The following is a 19,406-nucleotide window of genomic DNA, read 5'->3' as shown; positions in this document are numbered from 1 at the left end:
GCTATTTAAGACTGGGATTTTTTTTTTTCTTGTGGAAAGTTTTTTATTTTGGTTGATTCTCATAACTGTTGTGGAAAATATTTCACCCCAAAGAGAACTGAACTCTTTGTCTAGCCTAAGAGTGAATGAAAGAGAGTTAAGCAGAGCAAACAGAAAATAACCAATAACTCAAAACGAAGACAAGCACATAAATGTTGACTGAACACTACTTTAGTTTTCTTTCTTTAAGAAAGGGAATTATGTTGAGAGTCCTAGGAGTTTTCATAAGATGCATAAAGAGAAATTACATGCTTATTCACATAATCAGTTTTGCAATATGAGGACATCAAAAACACTTGGAAAGCCTGTGTCTAACCCACTTCAGGAACTCTGGCTAATGACATTTCCTGACAGAATAATTTATCCTGAATTTCACACCCTGCAAGCGTAATCAAGGATAAATACATCTTAGTAATAGATATATATATATCATATATATACCTCAAGTTTCCTATCTCCAGGGATATTTTTCCTACCTATTATGATAATACTTCACTATCCCTGTGTTCTTCAAGATATCAAAAATAGTTGTGATGGAACAGTCTAGTTTACTTCTTATATTTAAAAAGGTCTCCTGTTTTTGCTTTTACTTAGGCATGTATAAAAACCAGTATGTAACCTACTTTTCACCCACAGAGCTTAGATCACTTTCTAAGGCTCCTTGATCTTCACTATAGTTTTGGTTTTTTCCATCCCTACCTGGCTCCAAACCACCCTCGGGGTATTCTTGCCAAACACTATTTTACTGCGTCGTCCTCTGCCCAGGAACCAACAAGTGTTCCCTGTTGGATCAAGACCTGAATATTCAGCTTGACCCTCCAGAATCTGATGATGCTGCCTGTTTAACTCTGTGTCCACCTCTCCTCAATTTTTCATTCCAATCCAGCCAATATTTGAACTGCCTTCCATGGAAATCATATTTTCACTCATATGTTCACTCAGTTAACATTTACTGAACACCAGCTGAGTGCCAGGTCTGGTGCTCATTCCTGGCCCATACTTTTGCTCATCCTTGTTCCTCTCTGTATATTCACACCTCACCCATTCTTTAAATCCTCGCTCAAATGCCCTGTTCTCCACAAAGCTCTCAACTCTGCTCACCTACCACTTGGCTCCCTTATCCTCAGGATCCCTAAATCAGCATTTCGCAATCTGGGTTTAAACAACACTGTCCTAGAACACTTTCAAAAGTTCCATTCCTCAAATAAGATTGGAAACTCTGGTTTAAACAAAGTTAAATATGTTTCTCTACTATAGGAATTCTCAGAGCCTGTAAAAAGTTAACACCAGTTGTGAATTCCTAAGAGGGGTATATAGGAGTCAGCATTTCAAAAACTAACTTGGGCATGGAGGATGATTTTTTTACAGCTTAACTACTGATATCCCAGGGAAATTTTGTTTGGGAAATGTTGTTCATTGGTATTTAAAATTGGTACCACATGATTTACCACTTAATCGTGCTGGCTCTCTGGTACTATCCTATTACCCCTCTGTCCTTTCTATGCATCTTAATCCTTTTCACATATCCAAAATATTGTCCTTCCACCCTTTCGACTAAAAGCAAATGATTAAAGCAGAAAATACTGTTTGTCTCAACCCTTGGTAAACGTTTTCTAAAACGCATTAATTTACATCCTACCTTAGTAAGCAGTATAATGAATGAATCTTTGATGACTGAGGCAGGATGAAACAATAAAAATAGCACCACTTTTAAAAATGACCTCATGCAGACCACCTCTCTGGGCCTAGTGCCCTCATCTAAATAATAAGGGGAATCTCCCTGTTCTGATGGTCTATCTTCCTGCATCTCAGTATTATCACCCCTTAAATGAGTATTCACTGTATAGCCCTATAAAGGTAAGGACAAAACAATCAGATAGTAGACTGAATTCATCATTCCCAGAACATTCTTAAGAAGTCTTTGTGCTTTGTGCTCTGCTTTCTTATTATTCTAATATTAACTTATTTTCTTATTATTTGCCTCCTTTGAATAAAAAACATTCCTGTTACCTTAGGTTTCTGGTGATTTGGATTTGAGTTAACCAAGGCTTCACTAGACGGAGAATGGGATGCCTCTCAGCTATAATAGTAACAACAACATTCCTAGTACTCTTTAATTCACAGTGTGCATCTCTGGTCATTGGTCAGGTGCAGTCCCAGAGGGCATTGGCCACGGTAAGGAAAACTAGTTTAAGGGGGAGGGTGGGCCTGAACCTGTGAAAAACAGCTGAAGTAACAGCTCTAGTTCTAGTAGTTTAACATGTCTAGTGATAGCTCTAGTTCTAGTAGTTTAACAACTAAACAAACAATGCATTTCAGAATTTAGGGATTTCTAAGTTAACAAATACTAAATTTCTTATGGCTCGAGAGTCCATTTCAAAAAAATCTTACCATAAATCCAAGATTCCAGAAATGGTAACTTAATCTCTATTCCATTCTTCTAATGATTTTTGCAACAGTGATATGCTTTTCTCACAATATTTAATGCAAAATGATAAGCAACTCAAATTTTCATATTTTTCTTTTAATCATCTGTTAAAAAGGGGTAAATATCACATTTAGTTCAAGCTATAATGAATGGAAAAATGGACTATTTCTTTCAAGAAGATTTCAAGTGTGTGACTTTGGGCAAGTTAACTTCTCTGTGCCTCAGTTTCCTCATTTCCTCATTTCCCCCCTCCTCAAGGTGGGGATTATAATAGTACCTACTTCATAGGGTTGTCATGAGTGTTCAAGAAAATGTTTCAAAACACTTGACACATCATTGCTGCTGTTGTTATTATTGTTGTTTTCATTATGGTTGTTATTGTTTGATTGTTATTATCCTAAAAAAAAAAATGACAGAAAGGATTCTAGTAAGCCTCTTGAAGAGATTACATCACTTTGATTTGAAAGTCAAAATCTTTTTGCCCTGCTCTAAATCAACCTACAAAAATAGCTAGATCCAAGTTGGAAAAACCCAGAAAATCCTTTTCGTGTGATTTCTTTTGCCTTTAATAGTTCCCCCCTCTCAAGCACTAAGCATCTGTCTCCCCCAATTCATGTCATCCAATACAATTAAACGGGGAAAAAAAGTAAAATAAAACTAGATGAAACTAGATTGAAATGGTCAGCTCAATTCTTGACACACAGATTGGAGGATGAATTAAGGGGTAAAAAGAAGTTTTTCCTCCCCAGGCAGGAGGCATAACTTGTACCCCCATAAATGTCAAATAACCAGCTGTGTCACTGTGCGTAGGTGGAGAAACCACTAGATTAGATGGCCTCCATGGTTTCCTTCCAACTCAGAGTCAGCCTCAAAAGCCACACTGTTGCTTTCTGGAAAGTCAAGTCTGAAGGGAAGGATCAGTCTAAATATTATCATTTAAAAAAGAAGCCCAGGGCTATTTAACAATGAAGCATAACTCAGTTTTGAGGAGTACAATCTCAACTAATTTACTTAGATAAATTTTCCAATGCAGATTAAGATAACACGAAGTAATGTTTGGGTTAAAAGTTAATTCTAAATATTTGCTACATTCAGAGTTAGTACATTGTCAGTCATATATTTTGAACTTGTATCTGTGTTTAACCGAAGCAAATTCTACTTATATAGGACTAAGTGATGTTGAAATAAAAATCTACTGTGGATTTTATACATGCAGATTAACAATCAGAAGATTTCATCTACCTAAACCCTTCCTTCCATTTTGTGTTTCTTAATCTTGGATCCTACTTATCCAAGAAGGCTTCCTTTCTGCTGGATTGAATTTAAATAACTTCAGAAACTAAAGGAAAAGTAAACTTACCTATTGATAATGATATTGCTGAAACACTTTTTTCTAAGTCTTCAGCACATTTTTTATTTGTTATAACATTTAATAATTATTAACTAATGGAAGCTCTTCAAGCAGACACTACCTTCCTTTGGATTGGGTCAAACACAACTAACTTATTAATAACAAGAATATATTAATCATTAACTATATGTTGTGCTAGTTGTTTTGGGGGGAACGAGGCTACCTAGAGTCCCCACTCACAACGATTTACAATAATTAACATAACCTGGATGATGTAGACGAGAAATGCAATGGAGCTCAGAATATTCCATTCTCTCTAACTTGACATGAAAAGAAACATCCTAGAGGTTACTAAGGACATTGCAGAATTGAAAGTACAGTTTCTGGTCTCCAGAAGCTCACCTAGTAGAGGGGTATAAATGTCAGATTCTAGATACAAAGGCTTGCTCTCTTGTATTTATTGCCCCAAAGATAGAAAATTTCAAAAGGACAGTAAATGAGAATACTGGATGCCTGAAATACTACAACTGAAGAGAAACTTTAAATAGATCATCTACAGAGAAAAACTACAGAGAAATCCAATTCAGTCTGCCCAGAGAAAGCCCCTTCGGAAGTTTTAAAAGAGGAGGCAAGAGCGAATGTTCCCTCAGACATAGCAAGTGTATTCATTTTTCACCCGTCTCAAGGCCTGCAGGCTCACTAGGGCTAGTTCACAAGGACACATCAGTCAGGAAGACCTGTGACCAATGGCCCTCGTGACTAATGGACTAAACAGGGAACAAAACTCCCCGGCCCCCAAGTATGGTAACTGATAAATGACAAGGAAAAAACTTGTCTATTCTGACCATGGAAATTCCTTTCCTTTAAAGCGAGGTTGTTTGCCCAAAGGCTTAAAGGGGAATCATGAAACTGCTCATGTTCTGGAAGAAGACACACTAGCTGATAAAAAGATGGTTTCTCCAGTAATACGTGAAAAACATCCAAACCTTTATAATCACGTGCTATTGCTTAAGCTGGCATTCTCTCTGTCTCATCAGTTTCATCAATCAGAGTATATCGGGGTATGAGAGTTTATAAAACAAATACAGAAAAATCCCAAGGAAATTACACATCATCTGTGCTCCCCAAACTAAAGTTTCCCCAGCACCTCTTTTCTCCTTGTTAGCAACGTGAGAAGGGATACTATCGATAAAGAGATTTAAGACATATCATGAACTATGTTATATGAGAACTTGTCCTTCTGGAAAAGAAATTTAAACATATAGGAAATCTTTTTTTAAGGGCCTTCATGGATATAGACCATCCCCCCTCCCCCGCAACAGTTGCCTTTTAGGCTCAAAAATACTGAACTAGACCTATTATATCAAGAGCATTTCTATCCTAGAAATTTTTTTAGAGAAACAAGCCTCAAAATAGACATCTTCTGTTCAGCTGCAATCACCAACCAATTCTTCTGCTGATCTGACATTCCAACAAGACTGACAATCTATTCATTCATTCACTTAACAAACATTTATCGAATTCGCCGACCACAAAGCCCATGTTGTAATCCTGCTCTAGAAACCTTGGCTCTGAAACTCAAAACCTGTGCAATCTTGAATAAATTTCTTGAACTCTCAAGTTTCAGGGTCTTTATCTCTAAAATGCTGGTTGCTGGTATGTAACTACTTTTTATTTATTTTTTTTTTTAAAGGTGTTTCTTTCATCTGTTTATTTTTTGGCTGTGCCGCGCGGCACGCGAGATCTTAGTTCCCCAACCAGGGATCGAACCCGCGGCCCCTGCAGTGGAAGTGTGCAGTCTTAGCCACTGGACCACCATGGAAGTCCCTGCAACTACTATTTAAAAGCCAAGCTAGAGGAACACCATCCTCCTTCCTCAGATGCCCCCCTGGGAGGGGAGGTACATGGGCCAACCTAGAGGAAGACTACGATATATTTTATTTCGGGATAGGACTCACAATCTCAGGCAGGTTGCTCTGGATCCTTCCACTGGTCCAAGAACAGGACCACTCATTGAGACACTAGAAGCAACCATTTCCATTGCATACGGATATATGTAGGTCTAGACAGCAGCTGAGATGAAGAGACCTCTGAAGGCATCAGTCACAGCCAGTGTTCAGGTGAACCCTCACTTCGTTTCTGGAAGTTGGTCAAGAAGGCGGTAGGATGCAGAAATTGAGTACAATATGACAGAATTGCCCCCAAATGCCAGGAACTTCTGAAAACAGTAGCTGTTTATGAGGGTGAATGGAAGGCAGGATTATGTCACTCTTGGCCTGTTGCTACCAGCATACTCCCAAATGGAAAGGTCTTGTGGTAGGACTTCTGTGCCTTTAAACACAGAATTGCCTTGATTGGCTTGGAAAAAACAGCTGGTCCAAAACTTTCCTGATAAGTTTTCCTGATAAGTATGTCAGGTCATTTCAAATCTTTGTTTGTGCTGCTATAATGATAGGTCACCTGGAGAGCATTTACTCATTTTTCAAGATTAATTTCCTATATGAAGCCTTCCTTGCCTACAACATTTTATAGCACGTAATTTTTAAGTCACACTTGTTAGTTCCTTTCTTAAGAAGCTTACAGTCTATGTCTTACTTGTCTTTATGGCTTCAGAACCTAGTCCATTCCAGACACATTGGAGATGCTCAATTTTCTGGAATGCTTAAGCAGTCCTGATGAAGAATCCCAGTGTGAAATTAGGGAATGCGGGGCAAGCAGTGCTTGAGCTGTGTTTAGAGGCAGCCCCCAATATTTCACCTGTAGGAGAAACAGGCTGTGACCCAACAAGGCTCAATGTCACTTTCCATCTGGGCTACTCAGGATTTCTGGGGAAGCAGAATCCAGGACTTCCACTATTAAATAGTTCAGACAGTTAGATCTCTTCCTTAGTGTCCTAATACTCAATATCATGATAGGATGATAGGGAGCAAACAAGGGGGGGAGGTGCAGAATGCATTTGGGATGGATATTTTCCATTTGCCCTTAGAGATCCACTCTGTATCCTTCTCCACCTGCTGTGTGCCCTGGGAGGCAGATGCGTAGGGGTTTCCTTGTCCTGTAGCTTCCTGTTGGATTCAGCCAATAGGAGGCATCAGCAGATTAAAGGGAAGGAAGAGAGTGAGGTCAAGGTGTTTATTCCCTATATCCCCACTGCGAGGTCACCATGGGTTGGCAGCATCCCTCAACAAAGGCCACAGCTCCTGTCAGGAAGCCCCTACCCTCTGGTTTCTGGTAACCTCTCCCTCCCCTTATCCTTTCTGGCAAGGGTGGAAATAGGAAGGTAACACTTGTAATCCCATGGTGTTGCACCATCCTTTGTTGGTTTCACTTTCTTCTGCCTCACATCTTTGTAAACAGTCTCTTTATTAAATTCTCAATTATTTTATTTGAAAGTCCATCTATTGCCCGTAGAGACTCCAACTTACAAACATTCAAAACTCAAACGCCTAAAATGTAAAGGTTGTAAGTGATTTCAGCGTTCTTCAACAAGCACAAATGACAAAAGATTATCTGTAGTCTTATTATTCCTATGCTTCCAGTTCTTCACCATTTTCAAATGTTTTAGGTTGTGTGTGGGGGGCCCATATTTGGTCACACACACACAAATGCAAAAAACTAAAACACTTGAAAGTGCAGAAAACATTAGTATTCATCTTAGAATGAAGACTTATTTAATTATCTCCCTCAACAAATATATCTTCTCACTATCATTTTGCTTAAAATTAAATTATTTAAAATATCTAAGTATATAGACCAAATAGTGATGGGATGGAAACCAAGAAAGTATGCTAGACCTGAGTGAACAATAGGTCCAAATTTTATAATTTATCACAGATAATCTGCAGGCAATTGATACTAACCAAAAAAATATGCATAAGCACCTCTTCTTAGTTCCTAAATATTCCTCCTAAAACGAATGTAATGCATACTAGAAAAATGAATTTTACACCATTTTCCTGGGGACTCATACTTTAAAAAATATACAGTCTAAACAGGTCACAGAGAAAATTTACAGCATATAAAAAATGATCAAAAGAAGTGTTCAGCCAACTCCTAACTTTTTTAAAATGTTTAATTTATATGAAGTCCAAACTCTGTAAATTTGCAGCAAGAATGCTAATATTAGAGAATAATGTGATTTCAGTTGATTCAACTGAAGTAATTTGGTAGCATTTGAGAACGCTTATAAATGCCTATCACTCCTAATATTTAAAAGGTAGTTGTCATGGAAATAAGCAAAGAGGCTCTACAGCACAATTTATAATTTCTCTACCAAAACTTCAAGAATTTAGTTCATTAATACTAATGAAATAAATCTGATAGATCTGACCTTGGAAACCCAAAGTTAAACTGCAGTACTTAGGACACAGGTGGCTCACCTGGAGCTGACAACACACCCTTACCCAGGTCAGAGTTTACACGTCACAATTAAATCTGGGAGACTCACTTATCAGACGTCACAGCTACCAGGTCAAGAGTCACCATACACGATTTGGTGTACCCTTGAATAGCAGTTTGTTAATAGCTTGCTAAAACTATCACTTTTCACAGCTTGAGTTGATATCGATATCAACAATATCAGTTTTGAACAAAGCTAAAATACCCACAGGATCTCAAAAACCTAAGCTTCCTACTGAAGGGAGGAGGATGAAAAGGGCAGGTTACCTTCACGATTGCTCCCAGTGACATCTGAGTCTTGCAGTTAATGTTCCAATTAGCTACACCCCAATGGGAGAAGGGGGCTTGAGGGTAGTAATGTCAGAAACAAGGTAGAAAAGTAGGAGAACAAAAAATCAGCTATGTAAATTTGAAACATAAGTCATGATTCTACTTATTGCACAACAGTATTTTTTTTTTCAAATGGGCATGATCTCATGGAAAGACTACACACCACATTGTTCAAACAACTGCACCCCAGTCCTCCCCCACCCCCACTGCTGCCCTCCACCTACTCTGGCCATGCACCCCATGCTCAGATCAGTGCTCCAAGAAAAGGGTCTTGACCACAGTCAGTACTCAAGTATTTGTTAAATGAATACTATACTGTCTTCTACTACCCATTTAACAAGTGGGTATTTAAGGCTTACTATGTATAGAGCACTACCTGTGCTGGATACTACTGAAATAACATGGTTATCTTTTAGAGGCTCACCCAGCCTAGAAGGGAGAAAAAGACACACACAAACGATGCCAATGCAAGCCAGACTATGGAAAGTGTTATAAGACAAATACAAACTAAGTCCCTAAAAACAACAAGGTACACTCAACAACAATAAAACACCAATCCAAATTAAAAATGGGCAAAAGACTTGAATAGACATTTCTCCAAAGATGGTATACAAATGGCTAATAAGCACATGAAAAGATGCTCAATATCACTAATCACTGGGGAAATGCAAATCAAAACCACAACGAGATACCAGTTCCCACACCCATTAGGATGGTTATTATTTAAAAAAAACAGAAAGAAAGAAAGAAAGAAAATAGCAAGTGCTGGTGAGGATGTAGAGAAATTGCAACCCTTGTGTATTGGTGGTGGGACTGTAAAATGGTGCAGCCGCTGCAGAAAACAGCAGTTCCTCAAAAAATTAAACATACGATCTGGCAATTCCACTTCTGGGTATATACCCAAAAGAACTGAAAGCAGGGACTTGAACAGACATTTATATACCCATGTTGATAGCAGTATTATTTACAATAGCTGAAAGGTGGAAGCAACCCAAGTATCCACTGAAGGATGACTGGATAAACAAAATGTGGTATATGGTATATACACACACACAGTGGGATATGATTTAGCCTTAAAAAGAAAGGAAATTCTGACACATGCTACAACATGGATGACCTTGAGCACATTATGGTAAGTGAAATAAGCCAAACACAAAGGAACAAACATTGTATGTTTCCACTTACATGGGGTACGTAGAGTAGTCAAATTTAGAGAGACAGAAAGTAGAATGGTGGTTGCCAGGGTCTGGGAGGAGGGAGAATTGGGGATTTATTGTTTAATGAGTACTCAGTGTCAATTTGGGAAGATGAAGAAGTCTTGGAGAGGGATGGTAATGATGGCTGTATAACAACATCAATGTGCTTAATACCACTGAACTGTGCACTTAAAATGGTTAAAATGTAAGATATTGAAAGGGTGCAGCATGGTGATTTGATACATGTATACATTGTGAAAGGATTCCCACCATCCAGTTAATTAATATATCCATCACCTCACATATCTTACAGCTTTATTTGTCAATTATACCTCATCAAAGCTGAAAAATGGTTAAAATGATAAATTTTATGTTACATATATTTTACCACCATAAAAAAAAACCAGCAACAATAGGGGAGAGAGATTGCTTCTGCCTGGAGACTTACAGGAAGGCTTGACATAGAAGAAGGATCTTGACCTGGCTGTAAAGATTGGGGAGCACGGGACAAACAGAAGAAGGAAACGGGGGATACAGAGGGTGCCACGAAAGGCACTGAGCAATTAGTCTGAAGGTGTTTGGGGGGAATTTGGTAGAGAACTCCATGTCTAGTATAGAGATATATATTCTACAGATCAGATGAGGCTGAAAGGACAGTTGTGCATATTCCAAGGGGCTTTGAATGCCAGGCGAGAACATCTGTACACAGAGGAAGGGAGGACATGAATGAGTCTGAACCCTAAAAAGATGCCTTTGTTAGACCAGACTAGAGCAGGGAGTGCGTGGAGGCTGGGGAGCCAGTGAAGAGTTTGTTACAACAGCTCAGATGGGAATGTAAGGAAGGAAAAGGCTTCAAGAGCACAATGCTTTGTCACAACGCTTCTCACGCTTGAGTATATTACACAGGCTGCTTGTAAATGATTTTTCAAATTAAGTTATCATTATCATAATGTTATTTAAATGTGTACGACACAGAATTAGGTATAAATCCCTTACACCTATAGGTCCTATGAAACTAAAAACCATAACAAAGTTACCAACCTAGACAGTCTTGTTCCAAAGCTTGTCCTTTCGTGCAACTGGACACACCTCAACGACGTCCAACACCTTTCCTGGGGAATGAATAATTTTCTGAGGGTGTGGCGCCTGGAGCAGAGGACCTGGGTTCAAATCCTGACTCTGCCACTTACTAGCTGGAGACTTGGGCAAATTCTTAATCAATGGGAACTTCAATTTCTTCATCTATAAAGTAAGCAAACTAACCTACCTCACATGGCTTTCGTGAGCATCAAAAGAGATACGCGGAAAGCACCCTGCTATCTATAAAGTAGAGAATCATTAAAGCTTACATTTTTCTGGGAAAGAGGTAATCACTTATTTTTAACTCCTTATACTCGGGGGATCTTGTGTTTCTCCATCTCATGCCCTCATGTACAGAAGAGAAAATGTACAGCAGACAGGTTGAGGGCCCACTGCTGCTGGGACGTTGATTAATTTGCCATTTGGCAAGAGTATTGACTATGTACTTTGACATAAAGCTAAGCATGTGGGTACATTTCCACTGTTTAAATATTTATGTTATATTCTTTTACTCCAACCTATTAAAAAATGAGGACTCTATTACCATTAGTTATCAGGTTACCATTTTAGGCAATGAAATATCAATGCAAATTAACCAATATTCTACACGGAAATTTGATTCTTCTTTCGGCCTCAGCAGACATGATAATCTATTCCTTTACTCAACATACCTTATACAGCCAAACAAGTCTCCCTAAATTATCTATAATTACAAAATAATCTGTTGCATTAAAGTATGATTTTTAAGTTAGATATAGCAATACTTAGTTTATCCCAAATAATCTAATTCCAAAATCTTGTTTGTATTTGACTGCTTCCTATTCAGAAGTTGTATTAAAAGTCAATGGATTCTTCGGGCTTCCCTGGTGGCTCAGTGATTAAGAATCTGCCTGCCAATGCAGGGGACACGGGTTCAAGCCCTGGTCTGGGAAGATCCCACCTGCCACGGAGCAACTAAGCCCATGCGCCACAATTACTGAAGCCCGCGCACCTAGAGCCCGTGCTCTGCAACAAGAGAAACCACCTCAAGGAGAGGCCCGTGCACAGCAACAAATAGTAGCCCCAGCTTGCCACAACTAGAGGAAACCCACATGCAGCAATGAAGACCCAACGTAGCCAAAGATAAATTAAATAAAATAAACAAATTAATAAAAAAAAAAAGTCAATGGATTCCTCAAAAAGCTCAACATAGAGCTGCCCTACGACCTAGAAATTCCCACTCTAGATATAGAGCTAAGAGAACTGAAAATAAATCCAAACAAAAACTTGTATACCAATGTTCATAACAACATTATTCATAATAGCCAAAAAGTGGAAACAATGCAAATGTCCATCAACTGATGAATAAACAAAATATTCCATACATTGAAATATTTTTTGGCCATAAATAAACTGATACTTGCTACAAAATGGATGAACTGTGGAAACTATGCAAAGTGAAAGAAGCCAAACACAAAAGACCACATATAATATGATTCCATTTATATGAAATATCCAGACTATGCAAATCCATAGACAGAGAAAGATTAGTGGTTTAGGGTGGGGGCTGATGGTAAGAGTGACTGGTGACACTTAATGTGTATGGGGTAAGAGAAATCTTCTGGTATTTGATAGCGGTGAAGGATGCACAACTCAGTGAACAGACTAAAAACTACTGAACTGTACACTTTAAAAGAATGAACTTTATAGTATGTGAATTACAACTCAAAAAAGCTGTTAATTAAAAAAAAAGCCAAGGGCCTTTCAAATGGTTTCTGAAATTTGTTTGTCTCACTTTGCTCTTTCTTATTTGCTACTGGTTTATTTCCTCGTATATAATAAATAAAAATCCATTACATGAATAAATCTGAATGCTTTGTCAGTGTATGCAACACTATAATATTCTGATTCTGGAATTTTTACTGCACGTTTATGTCCAAAATTGGAACACTATAGTGTAGAAAATTCAACGTCATTGGGTCCTCTTATGAAAGCAAGAATTTAATCATAATTCTGAAATGTCTTCTAAATATACAGTATCTGAGGCCAAAAATTATTTCAAAACATGAAATAACACAAGTCTATTTGTGACCTCCTCCTTCCATTCCTGCCCACCATTCCGACAGAACCTGCACCCATCTATAAGGAAAAGAAAAATGGCCAACTCCCAACCAACTGCAAGGGCAAGAATGACCAGCCTGCCCCAGAATCAAGAGAGGAAAGAGAGAAGGAGGGGCCCACATCTGCCCTGACAGCATAGCAGCAAATAAAAACCAGCAACACTTCTATCCTCAGCTTGGGCCAATCAGCTTGGCAACCCCACCTCCCTCAGGCAAAAATGGAGTAAAAAGAGGGGCAGAATGTCCTTGGGTTCCCTCCTTCTTGCTAAGCATGGAATAGAGGAAAGACAATCTGCTCCCCAACAGAAGGAAGTGCTCATAAATGTCAGCAATTTTTATATTTTCTTCACCCCAGACACCAGGCAAATGGAGCTTACTGTGGCCCTTTTAACGACTTTCAAGAAGTAGTTGAACTCATTGAAAAAGTTTAAACTAATCAGAAAAAAAAAAAAAAGAGAGTGAGAGAAGGGCTCATTGGATATTTATGATATTATAATAGTTTTGATGGAATATAAGCCAGTGGATTGATTCCTTGATCTTAAATCCTACAGTTAGATTTCTTCTAGCAGAAAGTAACATTGGTCATATTTTAGCAAAGTTAAAACACTAATCTAAATGAAAAATGGCTGATAAAAGTCTTTAAAACATACAGTACAGAAGTAACAACTTACTGGTTTAAAACAAAAGATTATTTACTTAGAGTAAAATTGTATTTATTTGGTATAAGAAAGCTGAAAATGAATCTTACGTAAAATTTTAACATCTGCATCCTAAATCCTAGTGAATTTTCCTGTTTGAAATACACACCTTAATCCAAAAGCAATAATTGAGAACATGAAGACTTCTCTAGTGAAAAACATACAAGATTGTTGGTATGCAAACTAGGGACTTCAAAATACTAAGGAGCTAAACATTCCCCTTGGAATTTTTTCTCCTATTTATTTTAACAAACTCTCTTTCAACATATAGAACAAGGGTAAACTTCCAGTTACGCTATATCTAAGTGATGAGATAGCTAAATAACAGGGAAGCTGAGCTTCTGCTACTAATTTTGACTCTTTTGAGCCTGGTTTAGTGAATGTAAAAATTTCCTACTTAGATCAATCCCAGATTGTTTTGTACAATCTTACTACTTGGATATTTTTCATACTAAGACCTAATTACATGATTACTCTGAGAAAAATCTGAATAATATGAAGATGAGAAGACAATTCCAAGTGGATTTTGCTCACTCACCATTAGCTTCAAGATGGTATATTTTTTTCTGAGCACCGTTGGTGAAAATTCATTTGGCCCAAATTGCTGAAAATGTGACAATCTAGACTCAGAGCACCATGGATTTGGTTACAGATGTCAGAACTAATTAACTTATTACCTTATTCCTTCCCTCAAGTCACACACCAGAGAAAATTTGACCCTGTGATGGTTATAGCTTCTTAACCATAAATATTAATTTTTAGGTCATATCTAGTAGAGTTCTGCCCAGCTGGAAATCACTCTTTTTTTCCCACTAAGATTGGTTTAACATTACTTCAGGTTATAAAAATATCATTTAATCAGCCATTCAGAAGCCTGCTCTCCTTCATTCCATTAACACCTTCTAATACAGTGTAAGCATTGTCATGGTTATAGTCTTAGCCCAGGATGTCTTTGAAAAATTATTAGATTGCCCTCTGAAGGATACTGTAACCCAAATGAATGAGTTACAGGACTAACTGGAAGAAGGGTGGTATCCAGTTTTCAAAAATACAGCTAACTATAACATTAAAAGACTTTTTATTTCATGTTCAACTGCTTACTCTCTTTCTGGCTGGAGTGGGGGTGGGAAAAAGGGTGTGAGAAGGGGTAAAAGTCATTATTCAAATGTACTCAAGCAAAAAATTTAGGCAAGTTGCATTATTTTTTAATTTTAATAGTTATACTGGTTAGCAGGAGTCTAGATGTGCCATGCCTAGAATAAATTTAATTGTCTTAAAATATTAGCTATAAATACTAAATTCAATCAACTCTATTTCAATTTTTTAAAAATTTAGAAAAGTTGAAAACCCAGGACCTAAAAGGTCCTTTAGAAGATGAATTATCATGAGGGTCCCAGTACCTACCGAAAAAGGAAAAGGAAAGATTTAGCAGGTAAGATGTTTTGAAATAACAGATGTTTTGGAAATTAAAGATGTGTAGTCATACACCCTGAGACTCTTTTCTCAATTAATTTGCATAATATTACTCAAAGAAGAATAATGAAGTGGATACATTAATAGGCTGTGAGGTGTTCTCCAGCCTTCCATACTGAACAGTACAGGGAAATTAAATCAACTTCCTCAGTTAGATAAGGATGATTATCTTAATATCCAGCACTAGACTGTAAGGTTAAGAAAAATCCATTACATTGTAGGAAAAATACAATATTGATACAATTAATGCTTTGTATTAATTGACTTTCTTAAAAAGTCTATTAATTGATAATGCAAGTGCTATTAAACAGCGCTTAGAAAAGCAAAACAATTCCCTGCTAATTGCAAATCTGGTTAATGGCATAAAAGAAGAGACCATAAATCAAAAGACAGCCAAAGGATTACTGTCTCATGTGTTCAGTATATTTTCTCACTGGCAAAAACCTTATTCAGCAAAAATACAAAATGACATATTTAAAACACAATCTTAGATAACATCCTGGCTAAACTCAAGCAAGCTCTCTTTTTCAAATTTGCTTTGATAAAACTAATTCTGCCCAAAACTTGAAAGATTCATAATGTGTAAAGTAAAGATCCCCTACAGGTCTACACCGTGGTTCTCAAATCCCCTAAACGCCATATAATAGCGACTAAATTTAATACAACTTGTTACCACTTGAAAATGCGTAGATCACACTACTACACCCACTTGTGCAGAGTTTTTCAACAAAACCTATAGTTCCACTAACACAATGAATCCTAAATACACCAACAATAACTGATATCACAACAGAAGAAATTTACTCCCCAGTGTATAAATAAATATATACAGTTGACTTCGTATCTCAATAGATACAAATAATCTCTATATCGATCTGTTAATTTGTGTTCAAATCTAGGATTAATATATCCAACTTGATACTCAGTCCAAATTAAATTCTGCTATAAAGTAAAGGGAAGGTAATAAAAATTCACTCTTAGGTCTCTATGGTAGCAGTAGTTATATTCAAATCAAAACAATAGGAACTGTACTTGGCACACTCATAATACATCCTTATAAGATTAGGAATGAAAATGGACTAAACCATTTTCATTGAAGGTAACTTGAGCAGAAGTAACAATGTGCAATGTATTGAGAGAAATAAGGTATGAAACAAAAGGGGCTGCAGAATTAATTTCCACGATAAAACATTGTCCAAGGGGAGATAAAAAAGGAAATAGACAGAAGTCTTAAAGGGATAACTAGGCTTTAAGAATGTTTCTTAAGGCTTTATTCACTGATCCTATGCTCTATTTAAACTCTACTTCACTGGCAAGAAAAGAATTTTATGGAGATAGATATTGTGCAATGGAATGTAACAAAGCATTGTTCAAACGTATTGTCTATTAATTTCTGTCACTGATTTTTGGATCCATTCCTAATGGTAGCTAAAAGCTTTTTGAATTGAAAACATTAAAGGGCTGTTAAAAGAAACAAATGCAGAGAGCAGTGCAGCCATGAAAGAACCTGCCAGGGTTGGGGCAGGGGAAGGGGCTTCACATTTAGACAGCGCTGGCAGAAAGCAGGGTTTTTTGCGTTACTAAAATTATGTTATTCTTCAAAAACTAAAAAACCATTCAGCAATAACAGTTTCACCTGATACAATTTATTCCATTTAGAAAAGCAAGCAATTAAAAAATGGTGGGCATATTTAACGTCAATTTGCAAAAGTATTTATGTTCGAAAAGAATTAGAATTAAGAAATCTGTTGTAATTTGGGCTAACTGAGCACATTTTAATGGATTTTTTAAATAAACATATGGGTTCCATCAGATCTATATAAAACTGGTCAAGAATCCATCTAGTCATCTAATTTATTGCAGTCAATCAAAACCTCAGCCCTGGATGAACTCAGACATTAACCTGTAGCCAAGGAGCTGAATATTAGTAGACTATTAATAGGGAAAAATCAAACCAAGCAGATGTATTTTGTTTTAGATTCGTGATTGCTCACCTCAATGCTGCCCAGAAATCCTGCTATATTTCTCTTAAGTGTGCACTCCCAGCTCAGACAATTATTTCACTCCTGCTCCTCTCTCCATCAACTACCTCAACACACACCTGGACCCCAACCTCACCTGATGACCTCAGTCAACTTTGCTGGGAAAACTAACACCTTTAGCAAAGAGCTCTTGAAAATCCCACCATCAAGTTACAAACCTCTGCCTCTATTCCCGTTTTCCCTTTCCCCTTCCTATTACCAAAGAGAGGTGCCCCTCCTCCAACCAAGGCTAAGTCCCCCACATGTGCTCTTGACCTTCCACAAAGCATCTATGACCCATTCAAGGGGAGAAAGTGCAGAAATAACTTCCCTCCTCTCTATCTTTGAAAATACTTCCCCCCTCTCTACCTTTGAAAATACAACCTATTTGTCAAAAGTAGCTATTTCTTCCCACTTAAATACAAGCTCCTAAGAGCAGAAATGTCTTGTTCACAATGGCTCTCTAACATGTGCAAGAGTGCTCATCTATAGTAGGTGTGCAACAAAACTTCCTTGAATATTTGTTGAAAATTACATCTTTTTCTACCACCACTCCCAATCAATTAGCATGACCCCAACTACATCCAGGGAAAATTAATTGCTCCATAACATTTGTGTCCCTCCTACAACATAAGAGGGACTTTTAAAAAATATATTCTCCCTTATTTTGACTCTCATTCCACACTATAAAACAAGGTATTTAAGAGGAAAGACCGTGCCTGATTATGTACCACTTACTGGATTATAAATCAATGCCTCAACTGATCTAAAGTTTCTTTAACTGAACTGGGGGAAACGTCCAAAATTGCTTTATGAATTAATTTCCAAATTTCATCACATATTTTTTCACAAAAATATATGTAAGATAAAATACCTATTTAATGAATAACCAAAACATTACTTTTCCTTGTTTGTAAAAGTCATCTAGACATAAAATTGACAAGCAGAGTACCACTTAATTTGATGAAAAGATAGTCTAAGTCTGTAATGTCAAAACTAAAAACTGAAAATGTTTTCCCCCCAAAGTCATAGACTAACTCCATGGCAAAGTCAATTAACTACACTTTATCTCACCGACACCAAAAAGAGCTTTCATTTTCCACCAATCCACATCCTTAGATGTCACGATTTTTGTTCTTATAGAGGTAGTTGATAATTTTATTTTGCCTACTAACAAAAGCAGAGTAAAGTTTTAACTAATTAATTGTACTAAATAAAACACAGGGTAGGAAGCTACTAATAAGAACAAACCAGATTTTTTTCTGGGCCATACCACACAGAGCTAAACAAAAGCCACTTTTTAAAAAACTCCCTCAAAGCACAATAGCTATTTTTCTGTGTGGATTCCTACAAGATAATGATTATGCAAGAAAAACACCTAATTTCCTTTTTTCTTGAATTCTTGTGTTTCCCAAGAGAGGTTACATTCACAATGTGGAAACTGATGCTCTTAGAAGAATCACACATACTTACTAACTTCAGTAAACTTAAAAATTAAATAATATATCAGCTGTTTGAAGCTTCTGGTTAATCATGAAGGGAATAAACAGTGAAACAAGAAACTCCATATTAATCAACTCTACTGATCTATCAATTCATGTTTCCTCAAAGTGAAAATGGCAGGTTGCACTGAAAAATAAAATAAGATAAAGCTATGTCTGTGTGACTAAAAAATTCAGCCAGCCCTGTTCCTGGTACAATTAACACGTATGGTAGAATGACGTAGCCAAGACTTAGAGAGACTAACATTGTCTATAAATCTGTAAGCTTGCAATTTACAAGAAGTAGTTTTAACAGTAATTTAAAAAAGATAAGAAAAAGTTCCAAATAAAGTTATTGTTATTATGATTTCAATATTGTTATTTGCATGAATGATTCCAAACTATTTTTTAGTCCATTAGTTCTGGCATTCATATATAGGAGCCACAGGAATCTCAAAGATGCAACAATTAAAGTACTGATTGTTTTACTTTATTCAAAGTGAAAATAAATATCCATATGGAACATTTTATAAAGCAAAGGGCTTCAAAATAAAACATAAAGACAAAATGGCCAGTTAAACCATACTATCAAAGTGAATGAAACACAAATTTTCAAATTTTTCAAACTAAATATACATAGTCTCTCTCATTTTCAGTTGAAGATGCAGTATTGAACGTCGGTCAATCATGTGTGATTTTTAGGATGCCTTTAGAATTGAAGTCTGAGACCACAACTAACAAAAAGCAAGCACTTGGCTGCTTCACAGCAGGGTGCAGATTCCTTTTTCTCAGCAGAATTCCAGACATTCCAT

At 37.0% G+C, this 19,406-nt stretch overlaps 1 protein-coding gene across 1 annotated transcript in view; it reads right to left on the bottom strand.

Annotated features, from left to right (window-relative positions):
* Positions 1-19,406, bottom strand: part of FSIP1 (fibrous sheath interacting protein 1) — a 205,845-nt gene that overhangs the window by 45,721 nt on the left and 140,718 nt on the right. The gene's annotated exons all lie outside the window — the stretch shown is intronic.

This window comes from Eubalaena glacialis, chromosome 2 (genome assembly GCF_028564815.1).
Source record: "Eubalaena glacialis isolate mEubGla1 chromosome 2, mEubGla1.1.hap2.+ XY, whole genome shotgun sequence".
NCBI classification, from domain to species: Eukaryota; Metazoa; Chordata; class Mammalia; order Artiodactyla; family Balaenidae; genus Eubalaena; species Eubalaena glacialis.
Note: the sequence above shows the minus strand (reverse complement) of the source record. Positions and strands in the feature narration are given on the sequence as shown.